This window comes from Mauremys reevesii, linkage group 8 (assembly GCF_016161935.1).
Source record: "Mauremys reevesii isolate NIE-2019 linkage group 8, ASM1616193v1, whole genome shotgun sequence".
NCBI classification, from domain to species: domain Eukaryota; kingdom Metazoa; phylum Chordata; order Testudines; family Geoemydidae; genus Mauremys; species Mauremys reevesii.
Window position 1 is genome coordinate 23909914 of NC_052630.1, and position 22069 is coordinate 23931982.

The 22069-nt window shown below is 39.3% G+C and overlaps 1 long non-coding RNA gene across 1 annotated transcript in view; it reads right to left on the reverse strand.

Moving 5' to 3' along the window:
* Positions 1-21591, reverse strand: part of LOC120369861 — a 36486-nt gene extending 14895 nt beyond the window's left edge. Inside the window, exons 1-2 of the long non-coding RNA XR_005583470.1 lie at positions 21462-21591; positions 8834-8944 (exon numbers count right to left, since the gene is read on the reverse strand). This is a non-coding gene — a long non-coding RNA (uncharacterized LOC120369861). The remainder of the gene's footprint in view (positions 1-8833; positions 8945-21461) is intronic.
* Positions 21592-22069: the final 478 nt, after the last annotated feature.

Genomic DNA, 22069 nt, shown 5'->3' on the forward strand with positions numbered 1-22069 from the left:
GGAGAGGAGGTATTTTGAAGTACAAGTCTAAATATAGCAAAATCATGCTAAGCCTTGTATTCAAATAATGAATATGCCTTGTAGATGTGGGATATATAGTTCACTTTTCTCCCCAATTAACAAGTTGCTCTCCTCCTGACTTGCATTTACTTAAACATTGCCTTAGTGGTTGGTCAGAAAATTGAAACAAAACCAAATCCTTACAGAGGAACAGCAGCCTTGAATAAGTTGGAGGGAAAGTCTAGCTGGGCCACAGTCCCTTGTAAATAACAGAGAAATCAGGGGAAAGTTTTGGGTTTGCAGCCAAACTAAAGAAGTAGAACTGAAAAGTATTGTGGCCTCCAGGGATCTTTTCCCAAATTCACCGGTGCAGTGCATCAGCTTCACCATCCTTGAGATGGTGAGACTACTTTTCTGTGGCCTGATCCACAGCTCATTGATGTCAATAGGAAGAATCGCATTGACCTCAATAGGTTCCTGGTGCATTAGACTAGCTCAGCAACATAGGCCAGCATTGGCCTCCTTCCTGTTCCCTTTGAACGCTCCTCCTGCTACTGTGTAAGGACCAGAGACACACTGGTCAGTGCTCAATAGTCACATTGACAATTACAATCTACTAGAGATGATAGAGTACAAGTTTCTCTGAGGCTAAATTTTCTAAACTCAAATACTGAAAAAGTTGCTGTCTATTTTTACCCAGGAGGGGTTTATGTGTTGAACTATCCCCAGTACTATCTGTGAAAAAACATACCTAAACATAACTTGTTATACAGCTATGTACAACAAAAGCATCGCAGACTCTCGGTACTGATACACCTTTCAATCACATTTCATCTACCCAGCTACTGTAAACCTATGACTTGCTGGGAATACATATGGTTGTGTAGACTGCAAACCCTTGCACCTGGCAGGAGTGACTCAATAGTCTCTGCTGCGTCCATGTTCTTAAATGAACTTATGTAATGGAACATTCATTGAAAATGCCTACATCTGAGTAATGCTACAATCTGTTCATACCCTCCCCCACAGTTAAAGGGTGAAATTTTCAAAGGTACCTACGGGAGTTAGGTGTTCAACTCCCATTAAAGATTTCAACCTTGAACAAATATTTCAATTAAGTAACATAGGTTTGACTCTGTAATCTGCCTCACTACCTCCCAGTTACCTTTGTATTATTTTGCCTGATCTCTCCCTAAAACCTAATGACCCTCTCCTTTCCTTCTCCACACATAGACTTTCCTTTCCACATTATGTGGTGGCCTAATTGCAGCCTCTCGGTACCTAATGCAAACTAGTGCAGTACTGTGTACTACAGCTGCAATTCCATGCATGTTCTTTCTGTGCATCAGCTGGTTCACAGAGTAGCAGCAGAGCTTGCAGTTACCTGTTTCTGTTTTGCTTTTTATTAGGGACAGAGGCAAGAGGTAGGCTTGAAACAAAGCTGAAATGACAGATTGCTTTGTGCCATAAGGGACTATTGGATTAAAAACCACAAAGGGTTTGAGCATAAAGTTTGTGACCCAAGGGAGGATGCATCAGATTTAGGGAGCAGCAGTCCAGGGACAGCTGTGCCCCAGAGCTTTGACTTGTAATGCCTCTGTATGGCCTAAATGACAGAACATGTTTAGCCATCCTGGATATATTAAAATAAGCAGGTAAAGCATAGAAAGGAATAGATAAGTGGCTACAGCTCCTCATCCTCTGTTGGCTACTTATCTCTATTCAACACTACCTTTTGTTTTCACAGAAAGTGATTGTGAAAAGCAAAAGTGTTTCGTTGTTTCCAATATCCCTCCATTCTGTAGGCTAGGCTGTGCACAGCTTTTGGTATGTAGGTGGTGAGTAACTGGCATGTCAGAGAGGGAAGCACAGCCATGACAGCAAAGAGGAGATACAGTATCAGCATTTGGTGCACTTGGAGGGGTGGGAAAGTGGTGGGTACTAGGGAGGTGGAAAAGTCTTGTTTGGGGAGAAGAGTGAGATACTGGCAGGGCTCCTGCTGCAGAGACTGGAAGGATGAATTGCCTCCAGTCCTTCAATAAAGAAACCTAAGGAGGCATATGTTTATCTCAAAGCTTTAAGGTTTAGTCATCTATATTTTCATATGATATGGCCTTCATTTTCATTTAATGTTGAGGAGGGAGAATCTCCATGGTGGTGCAGTGATCGAAGATGCTGCCCCTTTTCGGGCAGATCACACCCCTTTTGGCATCTCTGTAATCGGGGCTAATACAGCTATATTACAAGCAGCATTTGGAAGCCCCCAGTCTGAAGGGGGAAAAAAGCATGTGGAGAAGTCACATTTCTGCATTGTACCCATTGTGTCTGTTGCTTTAGCTGATATCTGCCCAGAGTAGATCTGATGGGAAGATGCAGCCCTCATTTAGGATAATCAGCTTTAGCCCTCTGGAGTTATGTCTCAGCAGTCAAAGCTGAAATTGATGTACCATTCCTAGGAAATTAGTTACGAACAGAAGAGCAAAAATGTTAAATAAAGTAAAATTTTCAACCAGAAAAAAAATTGAGGGCTGCAGGGATAGCAGCTGACTCTATTCACATGATGTGGGTGATGGTTTTTAGCAAAAATATCATTGTGCGCAGTAGTCTGATGCTATTAAAGTGATAGTCACCGTTAATGAGGATTTATGTAATGTGATTCAAAGTGGATTATAGTATCGTTTTACTACCTAGGCTTATAGGATGACAACAGCAGTTCAATGCAGAAAAAAATGTAGGATCCTTTTAGCAAAATAACCAAAACCACTAAATGCCCCCCCCCCGACCCCCAAAGGACAAAAACAGATATACTAGGGAGGATGGTGCTGCAGCATGCTGACCAGAGTAGGGATTTGAGAGTTACTGCTGAAAACCACAAACTTCACTCCAGGGTACTGCTGTCATGCAGAAAGAAAATGAAAATCAGAATCAGAGCTATGGAAAGACAGAACTGGAATATAAATTAGAGAAAGGAGTGGCACTGTCTCCTATTTTACTCTCACCTGTTGCATTGGGATCTGTATACAATAATCATGTTCATGTCTTAAAAATGTTATAAAAGAGACAAAGGGAAGGCAAACATGATAAATATCTTCAAAAGTGCAATTGACGAGGAATGAACGGGAGAGTTTTTTTCTTGCAATAGGATGATGACAAACCCTAATTGTACTGTATTCAGAATGAATTTTTCAAACTGAAAGTCACAGACCCAGAAAAACTTGTCTCATTAAGGAGAAACAGATATAAAAAAAACCCCAAAGAGAAGGAGCAGGACATAGCTAGTCCATGTGACAGCTTTAAGCAAATAAAAAATCAACTAAACACATTACCCAACAAGTAATCAAGGAAGGTAATTAAAGCAATTAATATTGTTTGTTGAATGCTTCTTAATCACCATGGAGTAATTCAGGTTAATAGTTAATAGTAACATGATTGGAAGTTAAGTTATTGCTTTTGAGATATTTTCTTTTAAAGAGAATTGGTGTCTATTGAAGAAACCATATTGATAGCACTGGTAGCTGGAAACCATGGCTCAGGAAACAAATCTACAAATTTCATCACCACATCTTTTTAATGTGCTTTAGTCTTGATGGAAATCCAGTCCTTTACCACTTGCACACTGCTATAAGGATATATCTAGACTAGATTTGTGACCCTGTTTTAACTGGAGTTTATTGATTGCCAATACATTCATGGTTAGCTAAAACCTTTGTAAATGTATATCTAGACATTCCTCCATAAACACTTGTTCCAGACTAGACTAAACCATAAATGTTTGTGTCATGAAATAATGTATTATTAATATTATAGTGCCTAGAGGATGCTGTCAAGAGTGGAGCCTCACTGTGCTAGAAACAGTACAAATGCATAATGACACAGTTCCTGACTCAGAGCTCACAGTGTAAAAGACAAGACAGATTAAGGGTGAGAGGAGAAACTGAGGCACAGAGATGTGGAATGACCTGCTTATGATGTCATAGCAGATCAGTCAGAAATAGTCAGAAATGGAACCCACATCTCCTGAGTACAGCTGGGTGCAACTGTTTGGATGAAACTTTTCTCACCAAAAACATATACATTTGGGTTGATCAAAACATTGAGCGAATTCATGTAAAATTCACCAAATTGTTTTGGCTGAAAAAATATTTCCTAAAACGTCAAAGGTTTGTTTTGATATTTTTTAAATGTAACATTTTGGTTTTTAATTCAAAATTATTTTCCTTTAAATTTTGCTGCTTTTAAAAAAATTAAAATAAGTAAAATCCTGAAAACAAAACATTTTGTTCAACTGAAAACATTTTTTCAACTTTTTCCTTTCAACAAAATTTTTTAAAACAAATAATTTCAAGTTGACCTGAAACACTGTTTTTTTAAACTGTTTTTGGTTCAGCCACTGAACTAAAAAAAATCAATTATTTGCACACCTCTACTTTGGACTCCTGTTCTAGTGCCTGCCCAATAGCCCAACTGGTCCGTGGACTGGCGATGGTCCCGGACATCTCCCTGACATAGTTTAAGAAAGGCAGCAATCTGGTCTCTGGTATCAAGAAGTTTGAGGAACACTGCACTAAACTCCATCATATTAAGAAATAATAGTTCATCCCTTTTCCCCTCTCCCTTTTGCCCATGCTTTGCTTCTCTCCCTGTCCTCTTTGACACCAGAAGAGGCTAGGTAATTGCCTGGTACCCGGCGGGGCGCTCTAGAGCTGCCCGCAGCAGCGCAGCGCGCGCGCGGCGCCGCCGCCTTCCGTCGCGTGGCGGCCGTCTTCCGGCTCCGCTCGTTGAGCTCCCCGCCGCAGTGCCAGCCGCAGGAGAGCCCGGACCGGACGGAGCTGCTGCCACGCGCCCGCGGAGCTCAAAGGGAGAGGGGGAAGACGGGGGTCCATCCCCGCTCCGGTGTGGACTGCCGCGAGGCATGGCGGCGGAGAGAGCTCAGCCAAATGCCGCCCGAAACGACGCCGCCCCCAGCGCCTGGCTGCGCTGGGGGTCTAGAGCCGCCCCTGCTGGTACCTCACCCATTGGCTTTGAAGAGAGCAGTCTTGCAAATATAGCTGTGCTGAAAGCGACTGCATATTACCTCTCTATAAGATTAATCTTCCCCCTCTTTATCCATACTATGAAATCTGAAATAAGTCCATAATAATGGAAGTGCTATGGCTCTTACTATAAATAGATTTAAGTGATCCCAGCTCACGTTTTGCTTTACTCCAGCAGATAAATCCTTCATGATGTCAGGATTATCAGAAAGGGCCTGGAAAGCCATGCTGACTTGTCATTATTCAAGCATTTGTCAGTGAACAAAATACCATTAAACACTAAACCATATTCATAACATTTAGCTGATAAAAATGGAAGTCATATCCAGAGGGGATTTTTCCTCTTCTTTTTTTGAACCTATTTATTTCAGTACATGGACTTTGCTAAAGAAGTAGATAAATAGTCCAGAAACTCATTCCCTTTTTTCCAATTTTTACTTTAAGGCCAAACTTCAGAAGCCAAGGTTATTCGTGAGCTAGTTTCTCCAATATGGTAAAGGCATTGGGTGAATGTCTTTTTTTTTTTATTATTCTATTAATTTGAGTGACAGCTGTCAGTCAGTCAGTCCTTTCATAAGTAAAGCAGGGTTCTTATTAAAGAACATTAAAGAAGACTCTGCAGGACCTTATAGAAATGTGCATTTCAATCCATTGGCAGGCTAAAGTGACTGTATTCTTCCAGTGAAGGCTACCCCGTCAGGTGGCTTATGTTCTTCTGTTATTACTGAGATGCGTACATTAGGAACCTCAGCTACAGCTGTATGTTGACCCTACAGACAGGTTAGCTATTTTGATTTATTGAATTGCATTCAAATAAATTGTCCTGTTGTCACTGACATCTTGGATATAATTCCCCAAAGAGTTGTTCCTAAAAGTGGCATTTCTGCTAACACCAAATATTCAGAGGGCTTGTCTACATGGGGAGTTAAGACTAACTCAAGCTGTAAAGTTAATGCACATAAGTTAAAGTGCATTAAATCCTCATGTGGACTCTCTGACTCAAAAATAAAATGTTCTTAGTTTGCTGAAGCTTAATCCTTGGGAGGATTAAGTTAAAGTGCACTAATGCCACTATTCTCCGCATGAGAATGTTCACGTGGGTGGTGTGTGTATGTGTGTGTTAATATGGTGATAATACCTTATGAGTATTAACTTCACAGCTTGAGTTAATTCAACTTTCCTGTTCCCTCTTCAGGCAGATCTCCTTCTGCCCATAAACTGGAGACATGGCTGTCTCTATGGCTGTTTCCCACCTGGGAAACCTGAGGATTCAAGTTCTGAAGTTCCTTCTGGAAGGGACTTGGCAAGACTTTTCAGAGGTGGAGCCAGAGTTATAGGAATGAACAGAGCAGGGGACTGGCTGTTGGCATGATCCCCTTGTAAAGGTGTAGGCTGTATATACATGTCCCTTTGAATCCCAGTGTGACACTGTGTGTGTACACCAGCCTAATTCCCCCTGCTTGGCAGCAATACGTTAATTTCAACAGTCCAGGGCAAGAAGAAGCCAACGTACATAAATAAAATATCGTGTCCTCTTTTAATAAGGCTTCAGGATGGGAGCAATTCAAATAAACAGTTCATAAGGGCCTCAGAACGCTGGTTCAGCTCTCAAAGATAAAGTCCCCCAAAAAAGACTCTAGTTAGGCTGGTCTTCTAGGGCTTCAGTAAACAAATAACCATATCCCAACTTTCTCTTTATATAGCCTAACCCCGGGGTGGGGCAGGGCCTCCTGGACTACACCCCAGGTTGTCCCAGCTGTAGGCTACAGCCTATCCCTTAAAGGGGTGGTACATTCCTTCACAGCCTTACTAATCCAGAGACTATTTTCCATAATTAAGGTCTAGCATATAGCACTAAGTAAAATGATTTGTGTTATGAGAGACTGTTAGCTACGTTCTTCTCAACATTCATATGTTCAAGTTTATAGGTTTCTGGTCTAAAACATAGGAAATTTAAAGAAAAAGATGAAGAAACTTCTGTACTGTTATAGCATATGTGGCTAGTAAATGCTATAGGTTTTCATTATTATAATTGTGTAATTTTGAAGAGCTATTTCTTTATTAAATCTCTATTTTCAGTTGTTTACACTGAAACTTTCAGAAATATATTGGGGGGGGCAGAGGGATGAAAATTTCCATTATACACATCAGACCAATAGTGAATATTTCTGAAGTTTTTCAAATGAATTAACTCAAATATTTCCTGAGTTATGGGAGGGTAGAAAGATACACTTTCTTAGATGTTAGTTATTTCCTATGCTAATTTTTCAGGGCATTTTTCACTTTGTGGCTATTATTTATGGTAGATTATTTGGTTTAGAGAGGCATAGTTGTCTGGATTAAACCATAGTGGTCATGTGTAAACTAAACATTTCTGTATGTACTACTTCCTTGTGCTAGATATATCTGTATAATCCTGTAGAGGCAATTACTGTCTTTCAGAGTCTATTGCTCTGGGGGGACATTTTTGTATTCCTCGTAGGGTATATCACAGTGATGACAGAAGCCACAGTCTCAATCTCTGTGATTTTTTTTCTTGAGGGGTTCAAGCATGAAAATGAAACTTCAATCAGCAGACATTTACAGTTCCACCTTTAGCCAGGCAACTCTCATTTTTAGCTATTTTCTGCACAGCTCCTGCCTACGAGCATGAATTGCCCGATAGCAAGATCGGAGACACTCTAGGCTGTATCTCTATGGTTAGAGGATTCTAAAACTGGAGTGAAAGGATATGATCTAACTGCCTTTAATGACAATCTTTCCATTGGCTTTAATGTGAGTTGGATCAGGCCCAAAGCCTGGAGCATAGTCCCCCAACTCAGCTATGAGAATTGACTTGGAGCAATGGCTGGTGTGATATCGGGCATGTCTCCCTGGCTTCCGGGGCTGGGCAGTAACTAGGGATCAATGTCCAGAGCAAAGGTCAGATTCCTTTCAGCCAGAGACAAGGAAGGAATCTGCACCTAGGAATTGCTACACTACTGATTGACTAGCTATGTTCCTAAAGCTATTTCCATGCTGCAGCCTTATCAGTCTTGTATTCTGTTAATCAAGATATTTGCTGTCATTTATAAAACAATGAAATGAATATTCAAAATGCAAATTAAGACACTGCATAATTTGCATAGATACACAAGATTTCACTCTTCAGCCTTCATCTTTAATAGGAATAAATCAGTCATCTCATCATGAGATAATGATTATGAAATTTATTCTGGTATTATTCCCCCATTATAGTTGCCGATGAAGATCCTACCACTACATCCCATCTTTACCTTACCATATTACATAGATCAAAGGGAGCAGAGGGTGCTCAGCAGCTTTCCTGATTGGGACCTAACGGTCTTTTTCGCTATATATTTGCCCTTCAAATAATAAGGAAACTTTTTGGTGATATGCATCCACCATGGTGCGTACACAGCATGGTAAACACCTAGATATAGAATGTTGGTATTTCCATTTCTGGTTTTGGCCAGAACCAAGTAGTACTTAAGGTTGCAAAACCATTTTTAACCATTCACCGGGGTGCGGTGAATGGTTAAAAAACAAACAAAAAATTAACCAGTATTTGACCCTCTAGAGTGTTCAACAAACTCTTGATTTTATTCACATTGCATTGCTCTTCCCTAATATGTGTTTTAATTCATTTGTGTGGTGAATCAGCAAGAATGGAGAGTGGATTAGAAAAATATGAGAATTCTGAGAATGAATCCAAGTCAATGTGGGGTTTGAGGCACATGAGAAATGACAGAATAGTGGACAAAGAATGTCTCAGAAATAGAAAAAATGCTAGTTTTTACCTCTTCTATTTAAAGTCACAGCTGACAGCGTGACTGCACGGTTTGGATGCTCTTCCCCTCTGACATCTTATTGCTCTCCAACATCTCCTTGCTACTACCTGGCCCCTATATCTATTTAATGAAAGAAAGGCATCAGTGCATTGAGAAAATCTGTTTGTGAGCTCAATAGTGCTTTAAAAACAGTAGCTTTATCTGATATCTTAAAGAAAGGAAATGTGACCCAGTGGAAGTGTGACCAGAATTTGAGATAGAAGGTTTGGCATCTATTCACAGCTCTGCCACACGTTCACTGTGTGACCTTGGGTAAGTCACTTCCCCACGCTATATCAAAAGTTTTAAGATTTGTAAAATTGAGATCACAATTCTTGTACCCATTATTGCTATGTAAACTAATAACTATTTTTTAAATTAAATTCTCCCCAAACTGAATGTAATTGGCTACAACTACTTTAATTCTGCACTCTATATAATGCCTAGCAAATGTATTTCCTTCTTGACATCATAGGATCATTAAACCTTTGACCCGGACGCAGAAGCTTCTTCTAACGAAAAACCCATCCAACTATTTCTATTAAGAACTCCCAAAAGTTATAAAGGAACTTATTAGTCTTCTTTTCTACCTGGTATCAGTTTGAATCCTTGTCTACAACACCCTGATGGCAGCTTTTCCAGAGCTATTTAGTAAGTTGAGCATTATCGCAGATACCACTCTAAGAAATATCCTTTTCAAAAAGAAGAAAAACTCCACACTGCCAATTGCACAATCCTGAAATGTTCACCAGCATATTGATTGTAAAATGTCTTGCCTTCTAGAGAAGATAGGAACTCAAAGGTCAGAATGTGAAGTGAACCAGTGTAGAGTAACTTGTGATGCAGCTACTTAGATTGTACATGGCCTGCATACTCATTGTTTGCATACTTTAGCCCTCATTAGTACAAAATTCCATCTCAGAAATGTAAATAAAAACCAAACAAATATCAAAGGCACATAGACAATGATTGTAACTGATTAACTGGAAACCCTCATAATAAAATAAAATACCCTAACTCAATAGTGGGCAGAGTTACATAACCAAGAGAGGCATCATTATGCAGTCAGGGACCTAAAATAGATTAATCTAACATCTCTGACATTTTCATATGTACATGAGAGGAAATCTATTGGCTTAAAGTGTAAAATTCATAATTTAACAATTATTCCCTAAGATGACTATGCATTAAAAATTTTGTCATGACTTATGACCAAGGTTACTGCAGTATATGTTAAAGAACTGAATAGTTAAGATGCTTCAGTGTATATACATAATAGCTTATATTTTAATAGTCTACTTTGTGTCTCATTGGAGCTATGAAAAGAAGCTGTATGTCAACACTTGACTCTTATTTCATAACACAATTACCCATAAGTCTACCTGCAGCTATGAATCACAGTAAATCAATCCAGATAGATTAAGAGATTCCAAGGACAGAAAGGATCATTGTAATCACCTAGTCTGACCTCTTGCATAAAACATAAAAATCCCCAAAACAATTCCTAAAGCAGATCTTTTAGAAAACCATCTAATCTCGGTTTAAAAATGGCCAGTGATGGAGAATCCACCACGACCCTTGGTAAATTGTTCCAGTGGTTAATTACCCTCACTGTTAAAAATGTACACCTCTTTTCCAGTTTAAATTTGTCTAGCTTCTACTTCCAGCCATTGCATTGTGCTACACCTTTCTCTGGTAGAGCCCATTATCAAGTATTTCTTCCCCCTGTAAGCATTTATACACTGTAATCAAGTCACCCCTTAGCCTTCTCTTTGTTAAGCTAAATGATTGAATTCCTTTAGTCTATCGCTATAAGGTAGGTTTTCTAATCCTTTCATCATTCTTGCCACTCTTCTCTGAACCTTCTCTAATTTATTAACATATTTCTTGAACTGTAGACAGTAGAACTGAACACAGTATTCCAGGAGCAGTTGCACCAGTGCCAGATACAAAGATAAAATAACCTCTCAACTCTGGCTCAAGATTCCCCTGTTTATGCACCTAAGGATTGCACTATCCCTTTTGGCCAGAGCATTGCAATGGGAACTCATGTTTAGCTGATTATTCACCATAACCCCCAAAACTTTCAGAGTTACTGCACCCCGGATAGATTCCTCTTTCATGAAGTATGGCCTACATTCTTTGTTCCTAGATATATATATATATATTTAAATTTAACCATATTTAAAAGCATATTATTTGCTTGTGCCCAGTGTAACAAGTGAACCAATTTACTCTGTATCAGTGACCTGTTCTCTTCGTTATTTACCCTTTCCTCAATTTTTGTATCATCTGCACACATCAGTGATGATTTCATTTTTTCTTCCAGATCATTAATAAAATTATTAAGTAGCATAGGGCCAAGAAACTATCCCCTGCCGGACTCCATTAGAAACACCTATGTTTAAACAGCATTGGAAAAAAAATAAACACTAATGTGATAGAATGTGAGTCATTTTTTACAAAGTTAGAAATGCATAAGAGTGGATAATTAGTAATGCATTAAAGTGAAGTTTTCTTTCTTTCTTTCTTTTTTTTTTTTTTTTTTTTGCAGAGAATGTGTCTGATTCCCGGTTAACCGGCACTTTGGGTAACGAGTGCAAAATTAGTATAAAATGCTACCACCTCGGAACTGATCATATTTTATGCTCACTTCCAACTTGTATAAATGCTTACTCAAGATGCAGGGCAACAGTGAATAAGGACCAAAGTGGCCACAGCTAATTCAACTCCTAAACTCTGCAGCTCAGTCACATTTTTAAAATGTAATTTTCCCATAGAAAACAAGTTCTGAGCTGCAGTAAGCAATATAAAGATGAGATAATATGGTGGTGTTCTGATTCTGTGGTCAAAGGGACCAAAATATTTAGATAAGAAGCTACAGTGTTTGTTAATACAGAACAAAGTAAACATGAGTCTATATTTGCTAGCTATGAGAGATAAATTGTAGTTTGTGATGGGGGAAGGGATAGCTCAGTGGTTTGAACATTAATCTGCTAACCCCAGTGTTATGAGCTCAATCCTTGAGGGGGCCATTTAGGGAACTGGAGTAAAAATCTGTCTAGGGAGTGGTCCTGCTTTGAGCAGGGGGTTGGACTAGATGATCTCCTGAGGTCCCTTCCAATCCTGATATTCTATGATAAACATATAGTATTAGTGAAAACACTGAAATAAAAAGTCCAACTGATTTAGTATTTTGCATTTCAAGATAAAATGTCCAACACCACCCCAACTGAACTGAACAGATTCTCCCTTATTCAATTGTGATTATGCCTAATTTGACACTGTGGCAAATCTGCAAAGCAGCTATTCCATTGCTTTTCTCTCTCTATCATCAGAGGGTCTTAAGTCAGCAGAAGGATGAAGAAAAAGACAGTGACCTGTTTTGTGCAATGTTATGAGCTGGGTAAAAACCTTTTTAAATGGTCTGTTCCAGGATGAGAGTTAGCTCTAGGGTGACCAGCTGTCCCATTTTAAAAGGGACAGTCCCATTTTTGGGGACTTTTTCTTCTATAGGCACCTATTACCTCCCACCCCTTATCCCATTTTTTCACAGTTGCTATCTGATAAACCTAGTTAGTTCTCATGGGATCCAGCAGCAACAACAAGAAGCAGCCTGCCAGTTGGGTAATAAGTAGACAGCCAAACAGGGGAGAAAGCTCTTGCTGGCAAGAACTACAGCAGTAGCATCTGGATACAGGCCTGCAGAGAGCTTGTGAGGAAGCAGCAGAGACTGAGCAGCCAGAGTGGTTAAGTTTTAACAAAACAAAACCACTCTATGACCTACAGACCACAAACTCCCTTTTCCAGTGCACCGAGGATCCTCAGTCTCCTCTTTCAAATTGGGCCTTTCTTTCACTTTCCTTTCCAGCTCTTCTATTCCATCCACCTCTGTGCTCACTACTTATCCTTTAGTGCTCCACCACATTTTCATTTTAAAAAAGAACACCGTGAAATTAGCTTAAGGTGGGTCAAAGCAGCCACAAGTCAGAGGGAAAACAAAGAATCTATCCAGGGATCAGTGAGAAAGATTAACTAATTCACTGAGATATGGAAGACTGGAGAATTTTACAGGCAGGATGGAGAGGGGGTAGTTGGAAGAAAATTTGTGTTTGGTGGGCGAACATTTTTCAGATAGGTTGTGGAGTTTTGGTGGATTTGGTCCCCATTTTGTTTTGGTATCTTAGTTTCACTAACTTACTATCCTAACTGTCTTCTCACACTTAAATGTGACACCGTTTTGCTGGCTGGGATTCAGATTTTATGAAGAATAGGCATAATGGAGATTAAATAATCTATTATTAGCAAGTCCTGACTAAGATCAGTCAAAGACTACAGATGAACCTGGATGTGATTATGGCATATTTATTGTGCTTTAAGGGAATCTTATTGCATGAGCTAAAATGGCCAACAGTTTCATTAAAAAATCAAAGCTGACATAAATGAGGGTAATATATGAGAAAGAACAGTAGTAATATTGTCAGTGGAATTACAAAGTCTCTTTTAAATTGTTCTGTGTCCCACAACTAGATAAAGCCAAGATGAAAGACTTGTAAATTGAGGAAGCATAAAGAAATGCTGATGTTTCCCCTGCTTAATACATAGTTAATTTGTCTCAAATTTTCCTATTTCCAAAGGCTGACAATTATCAATGAAATGTCACTGCATCAGTAAAAGCCTATCATGTATCTTCTCTTTATATTTCACATTTTAAATTGTTGAAAATTGTTGCAAAACAGACTTCAGCATAATAGCAATCATGAGAGCTACTGATCAGAACTGCCCTTTTCTGTAGGGGAAGAAGATTGGAGCAAAATTCTTTTTCCCCAATGGCACTGGTAAATAGTCAGTCACAATTTATTGTGTTTAAGCCTAATTATGCCCACCATGCCCATCTCTTTATTTTGAAGTTGTCACTCATGGCAGCCAAATATAGATACTGTATTGATCTTTCATTCAAGCACCTCATCAGTCTCGGCTTTGATAATTGCCTTTGTTTCCTTCTGGGAGTCAGGTTAATGCTGAACTGCAGTGAAGAATGAGAGGATCCAAAAAGAGGCTGCTCCAGAATTCGTAAGTGTGCCATTTGAATGCTTGTGCAGATTTCTCTAAGGATCTGAACACTTTCTTTCAATGCCCTTCCGTGCTATTTTGTTTTAAACTTGTTACATATAGTTTTATCTACCTACATAGCTATTGTACTTCTAAAGCATCAATTACAATGGTGTCTAAGTGTCAAAAATTAAGAACTATTGAGCAGTTTCACAAAGGTCTTTAAGAAAGGGCTGTAAGCAACAACTGAAGTAGAACTTCTAAATACTTCATTACTTGAAGAGTTAATAGCAGAACTGATGGAAAAGTTTTTGCCAAAACAAGATTTAGCTGAAAAACAGAAAATGTTTTTTGGATAGTCCAGTTTTCTGTCAGCACTAGTTGATATGCACAGGAATTATCCTCACAGGACCCCATCATTTTCATTCTCTATGGCTCTTAAGACACAATTCACAGAAACAAGACTTAGACCCCACTGTCTACAAACCAGCTAAAATGTTTTTTATGAATTAACTTTGGTGGCTATTACCAAGGCTAAGGGATTCCAGTGGTGGAGCAGGAAACTGGGCAAACAAAGCAGCTATAAGATGGAGCTCTCTCTGTGAAAGGATGAGGGTATATAGCCACTGTGGCAGGAATTTTCTCCACATCCACTTGCATTTTCCACCATGTTGTCTCAGACATGTATGTTTTCTGTTGAGGACACAATCAAATAGTCCCTCTGTCCTGATAAGGGTCTTGTTCTCCTCCTGTCTGGCTTTCCTAGATTTCAGGTTTGCTTCTCTTCAACATTTCATTCCCATGTGGAAAAATTCCCCAACTTTTCCTTTGCTCAAAAGATTTCTGAGGACCTTTCCCCATCTCACTTGGCTATTTTTAGAGAAGTGTGGCTCGCATTGCTGTGACAGTGGGAATCAAAATCTGTACTCCAGGTTTGGGGGCCATTTGTACCTTAAAGTTAATGTTGTATATGGAACTGTAAGTTACATGAATTCTGTGGCCCTACAGGGAAACTCTGTCAGGTTTCACAAGTCAATGGTACAATCTACGGGGTGTCACAATTATATAAAATGGATTGTTACATTACATTACAAAAAAAACATTGGAAACTAGTATGGATTTTGCATATTTACACAGGAGCTGAGTTGAAAGAAAATAGAAGGCTTTAAAAATAAATCCATGAACTTGGCTGTGGTTTCACTTGGAATGAACTGTATTTTCAGTCTAAATATCTTTGATTGCACAAACTGGTCAGTTCTGAGTGAAGAAACGTCTTAGACTGCTTACTCATTATTTTTACTTTAAATGATTTGGATCCCAAATAAATGTTATCCGTGACTTCAGCTCTTGTGTGTTTGTTAATAAAAGAAAACACAACAAATCAACAAAAATCAGAATTCAGCTAAAATTAATTCTGATTAAGTAAGAAAAGGCTGGGTTTCACTCAAGGATGTCTACTGTGATCTTTCCCTGTCCAACAAAAATCCCCAGTTGTGTAATTGACGATCCTGATTCAACCAGTTCAAACCGTAATTGTTCTATTTATAATCTGAAGTAGAATACATTAGGCAAAGCTGAGCACTCAGTGACCCCTTTCCAACTGCTGTTATTCCCTGCTGATGCAGGGTCTGCTTCTGCAGTTCTCATGCAAGCAGAACTCTACTGAGTTCACGACCCTTTTCCAGCCTTATCTATTGAAATAATATAGCTTAACCCTGATTTTTCAATGAGAGGAATTTTCTGGAATCTTGGCTTAGTTTCAGCACTAATAGGATGGGTTAATTTATTGTGCCTAATTTCAAACCCACTCAAGTATCCTTGTTTCCAAAGTTCATCTCAAGCTCTACAATTACCAGATCCACATTCTGCTATAAAAATAGAAAGAGGGAAAGGGATGGGATAAACAAAGGTACGACCAATGATTTTAGTTTATTGTTAATTTATTATGTGATGTTATGAGTAACTAATATGCCATGTCATATATAATAATTGAATGCTAAATAGATTAAAATTGTACATTTATAGAAGTATAAGAAACCAAGCAGGGGGCACGGCGCGGGGCGGGGCGGCGGTCGCCCGCGCGCCACAGCTTCAGGGACCTCCTGCAGACGAAATCAAAGGAATTATGAATTATGTATTATAGGTAGCAGGGGCTACAGCTTGGACCACCCGCCAAGGGCGCGGCACGGCGGAGGCGGGGGGCTGTCGCGGTCCCCGCTGCTCCAGTGGACTCCTGCAGGCGTTCCTGCGGAGGTCGCTGGTCCGCGGCTCCAGGGGACCTCCTGCATCCGTGCCTGCGGAGGCTCCACCAAAGCCGCGGGACCAGCGGACCCTCCGCAGGCACGCCTGCGGGAGGTCCTCTGGAGCCGCGGGACCAGCGGACCCTCCGCAGGCATGCCTGCGGGAGGTCCACTGGAGCCGCCTGCTGCCCTCCTGCAGCATGTCGCCCCAAGCACGCGCTTGGCGCGCTAGGGTCTGGAGCCGGCCCTGATTAGGTATCTAAGTAAGGAGGGCTGAAACACGAGCCCTGCAGGCTAAGGCCTGTAAGATTTTAGCTTAGTCATACTAGGCCTTAGGCTTAAGAAATGCTTGACATAAATGAGTGATCAAAGAATGACCCTATGCTACAAAATTATGGGAAAAGATGTACCAATAAGTGATACTGCACAAAATTAACAGTAAGAATAATTTTGTGTTTACAAGATACTGGGTAGTCACACTTTGCTAACAAATGCCCTAAGTACAGGGTGCACTATGTGCATAAATGCTAATGAGGTATAATCAGAATCACATTATAAAAACAGGGTGTCCAGATTAGGAAAATTGAGCTCCCTATGGGAAACTCCAGCAGGAACAATTGGCAAGGCAGCCATCTGAGCTTAAGAATATCGTTAGGGACATGAGTATAGGATGTGAGTAACTTGTGCATAGATCTTTATAGAATTTCTGTATGCTTAGTTAATCATAACGATAATTGTAATTTCAATAAAATTGATAAAACAGACTAGACCTTGTACTTGTAAATATATGTGTGGTCACTATCCTTGGTCTTTATGTATACTTAGAGACTCAGTCTGAAGCAAGTAGCAGAGCTGACTTTCACTCTGTTGAGCTTGAAACTATAGCCACCAGAGCCAAACCTCTGGTGTTGTCATACAACATTACTAAATTCACTTTAAATAAAATAAAAGGTTACAAAGGAAAAAAGGGAACCTAGGTGAAAAAACATATTGGAGAAGGGGAGATTGTAAGGATATCAGTGAGGAAACTGTAATGGAAAGAAAGAAAGATACAGTATATATCCTGCATACTGTGAGCTCACTTGTGCAAGTGTAGCTTCTTGAGAGACCCTAACATATAGCAAGACACCCCTTTAGCTATGATACATATTTTAAAATTAGCATTGATTTCTATTACAGAGAAAATGGTTCACAAACAAAGACTAAGCGCCAAATCTTCCTTCCACTGAAGTCAACTGCAAACCTCTCAGTGTCTACATTTGTTTAAACACAAGAGGGTAGGAAAATACAGTTGCTCCTCCAGAGCAACTATTTGTTAAATAACCCACAGGGGTTCCCTAGGAGCTCCGAGCCCTGTATACCTTTTCCACTACTTTCTCTCCTGGTAGAGAGAATTATCCAAATTATCTGGACTGCTTAGGGATGCAAAACAGGGCTAGAGAAGGGGGTCAAAGGACTGAGCTTTTCTCAGAAAATATCCAATTCTTCCAGTCAGGCTAGAAATACCATGAAAATGGTGTCTCTGGTGATATTTTGAGAATTCTCTCTCCAGCAGTGGCAGCTTGTGATTTTTTTGACAGAAAGTAGCTTTTCTCAGAAAATATCCAATTCTTCCAGTCAGGCTAGAAATACCATGAAAATGGTGTCTCTGGCGATATTTTGAGAATTCTCTCTCCAGCAGTGGCAGCTTGTGATTTTTTTGACAGAAAGTAGTTATTTTCACCCCTGCCCAATGTATCATTTAATAGCTACTAAAAGCTTACCTTGTTTATAACAAAGAAGCAACAGATGTACCTGGAAGCTGAAGCCACTGCCACCAACGTTGTTGCAAGTTGGGCCAGCATGGTGGGTGGAGTATGAAGCATGTCCAGAGTTTGGCAGTGGATCCTTGCATACAACCATGGGATCCACTCCATAGGGAAGGGGGTCAGAGAGGCACAGAACGCAAACCCCATTCCCACCCCTTGCAGCTCACACTTAAATGCTACAATCCTGCTATGACCTCGCCAAGCTGTTACCACAGCAATGCCCTTATTAAGTGGGGTAAATTGCCATAGTAACATGGCAACTTCTTGAGGCACTATTACCTATAACAAGAATTGACCCTCACACAGTACTACATTCTTTTAACTTTCTGGCATTGTGTTTAATTACGGGAGAGAGCTATGGCCCCACAGGAAAAAAAAGAAAAGACATATTTGTTCTCCCAGAAGGTTTCATTCAGTTTTGGTTTAGGTTTTGGTGAAAAGTTTGACTCAGATCTTATTCAATACAATATAGGTTTTTCCATCACCATATTTTTTAAAAGGTGCACTTATTTGCTCTAAGAAGGTTTTTGGTTTTTTTTTAAAGTCATTTAAGTGATCTGGAAATGGTCTGTAGTATTTGTAGGATGAATTATGTTTATTTGTTTTTCTGTTGGACTACTGTACCAGGAGAAAGCCATGAATAATATAGTCTTCAAATGGCCAGATTAAATACTGTATTGTGAATTACATCTAGGGTGACCAGATGTCCCAGTTTTATAGGGACAGTCCCGATTTTATATAGACTCCTATTACCCCCCACCCCGTCCCAATTTTTCACACTTGCTGTCTGGTCACCCTAATTACATCAAAGTTTGCCCATTCTCATCTTAAAAATATCATGAAGAAAAATAGCGGTAAACCTGCAAAGATTGGATGAATGATGCCAGTAATGAGGAAAACTGAACATCCAGAAGTGTGTATCTAAAGGGTCAGTATACTCTTTATGCTGCTGTCAGGTTTATAGAGTATCAAACATGATATATATTTTGTAATAGAGATTTTGACTAACATAATCTATAAAAAAGATTCCCTGTCTGCAGTAAAAAGCCCTGATCAATTCAGTGCAAACAGCAACAAGATGGTGTATCTGGTTAGAATTACTGACTCATTGTAGCCTGAATCATAGCGATCAATTTCCATGTAAGCTTAGCTGATTGCATACAAATCTTAACACACTTCATTTACAATCAGTTAAGGGATAACAGCGATTGTTCATACTATGTTCTGAAGCACTGGCTTTAGGCAATTAACCATGTTGACATGATATTTTATGTAACTGCAGGTCAAACTATTTAATGTGAACCTGTAAGACAATTTGATAAAGGGATCCCAGAATGTTGAAATATTATTCAAGTGTCATAATATACTTTTAAGTGAGGTTTGTACTTTCAATAAAATGCCTTTACTGTATTGAATCAGTTACAGTATTTCTTTTTTTATTGTATACTATTCCATTTCACACCAGCAAACGTTTGTAATATTCCCCCAAATGATACCTGATCTTGCCAGACTCATAAGGCACTGTCTACCTTATAACCTTATGCCAGGTTGACTTCAACGTGGGCAGGATTTCCCCCCTTGTAAATGATTTCATGCATTGTTGTGTGTGTGCACTCACTTTTAAGATCCTTGCAGCAATGGAATAGGGAGAAGATTTATAGATAAAATGATTTCCACATTGCTCAGATAATCTCTCTTCAGAGATTTTTACATCTTTGAATTTTAACTTTGAAGCTTTCAGATTCAGAGCAACAAACAATTTTTCTCTGAGATATTTCGACCATTTTGTTCGAGACCTTTTTGTCGGTCTTCTAATTGCAGTGGTAAACTCATTATATGCAATTAGAACACAGCTCAAGATTCAGGGAGAAAGAGATTAAATATCCTGTAGAAAATGTCAAGCCATGCTAGAAGAAAGGGGTAAATATGTCTACATAGAAGTTCCATTCTTTCCATCTAGATTTATTAAACCCTACATTGTATAAAACATTTAGAATTAATGAATACAACATTTTCCCATGAATATACATTCATATTGTAAATGAAATAACTTTCATCCTATTTTGTGTTTGCTTTTCATTGAAATTTTCACAAATGAGCTTAAGGGCATGAAAATTTACAGAAACAGCAAAGTTTCAATGAATATTAACAAAAGTGGAAATTAAACTCATAAATATGAATATTTTTGCTAGAAATCTGGTTCTAAGAGAGCTTTCCTTATTAAACTAGAAACATACCACGTGACCTGTGTGTACAATGTTTTTGGCCAGATCCTTGGATGGAATAAATCACTACATGTCCACTGACTTCAAAATTTCTATGCTGCTTTATACCAGCTGAATATATGGCCCATCATTATTATTAATTAGTTTTGCAGCAATAATATCTAAATGTCCCAGTCACTACAAACACATAAATAGCCCCAGTCCCAAATAGCTTATAATGAATGAATGAATGAATAAATAAAATAAAATAAATAAAGAGAGAGGGAACATCTTTCAACATACACACAATGGGCCAAATACGCAGCTGGCAAAAAAAGGTGTAACTCTGCTTAGTTCAATGGAGCTATATCAATTTACACCAGCTAAGATTCAAAACCATTGTTTTCATTGCTGTATGCTGAGCACTAATGTCAGCTACACACAAAGAAGAACAATAGAGTATAGTCATTGGCTTTGGTTTAGCTGGGTTCTGTGTGTCCTTACATTTCATTTACAAGAAATATTGCTCCTTTAAATCCCTAAAACATTTTATTTAAAAAACAAACTTTTTCCAGGCACTTTTAAAGAAAGAACCTTGGGGAATAAATCAGAAGCCCTGCTGCAGGCACAAAGATCCCCTCTGTTCCTCATCCCTTGATTGTGAGGTTGGTATCAAAAAATGAAAACAGTAGCCTTGGGGCTGAGAACATCATCTGTCTTCATTAACCACCATCCCCAATGTCATCGACTCAGAGACAGCCTGAAGGAAAACAAAGTGCCCCCCACAACAAAACAAACAGTTGATCATGTTTTGAAAGAAACAAATCAAGCACTCAACAAATGGCAGCCAGCAACTAGTGGGAAAAGTCCAATCTCACTTCATACAGCTGTTGTTTTAAGGACTATTCAATCTGTAATGGGAAATTTTAACTATTCGGACTGAAAAAGTGAGCAGCAGTAGGCAATAACAGTCCTATTTTCTATCATCATACATTGTACTATGTTACTGGTCATTGTTGCTGTGGAAAGGCATGACCCTATTATTCTGTCACAGAGAAAGAAAGTTTTGCCATAGTGTGAGCAAATCAGGCAGCTTGGTCCCTATCTGTTTAACAAGAAATTCAGGGTTATGACTGACCACTCTCCATTGGTTTGGTTGCACAGAACCAAAGGCTCCAACTCCAAGCTGTTATGCTGGAGCAAGACGCTTCACGAATATGGCATGGAAGTTGTACATAGGAAGGGGAAAGAAAATATAGTGGCAGATTCCCTGTATAAGGAAGAGGGTTCTGACCTGCTGCCTTTGGGTTAGCCAGTGACTAGCCATCCTGCATCTTTGCTGGTGGAGAGGAGTGAACCTAAGAGCACTCCAGTGTTGGAGAGCTAGAGGGTCCCTGGTATTTAGCAGTGAGCCTTAGCTGGTCTGACCAGCTCAGTGTACCCCAATTCACTGTTGTCACAATAGGTATCATGCAATGTATCAGATGAAAACTAGTAATTTACTGGTCATTAACATTATTGTGTTGTGTACACATGGGTGATATATGCAAAATTATAAATATGTACTAGAAATATGTTCTCCGAATGTGTTTGGCAGGGAAGGATTGAGGCACCTCACCCTATGCAAAGGAATGTGGTCCCGTTTGCTTGAATATCAATTGAGCAAGGAGTGACAATAGACGTTTCTTTCACATACAGGCACCTGTAGAACATAATCTATTTACTTCTTAATCTTGTCTTGAAAAAAATAAATAGATGGAATTTCTTAAGTCTCTCATTATAAAAGGCATTTTTTCCAGACCTCACTGTTCAGATCAAACACTTAAGATAAATAAAGTTAAGGGATGAGGGATAGCTCAGTTGTTTGAGCATTAGCCTACTAAACCCTGGGTAGTGAGTTCA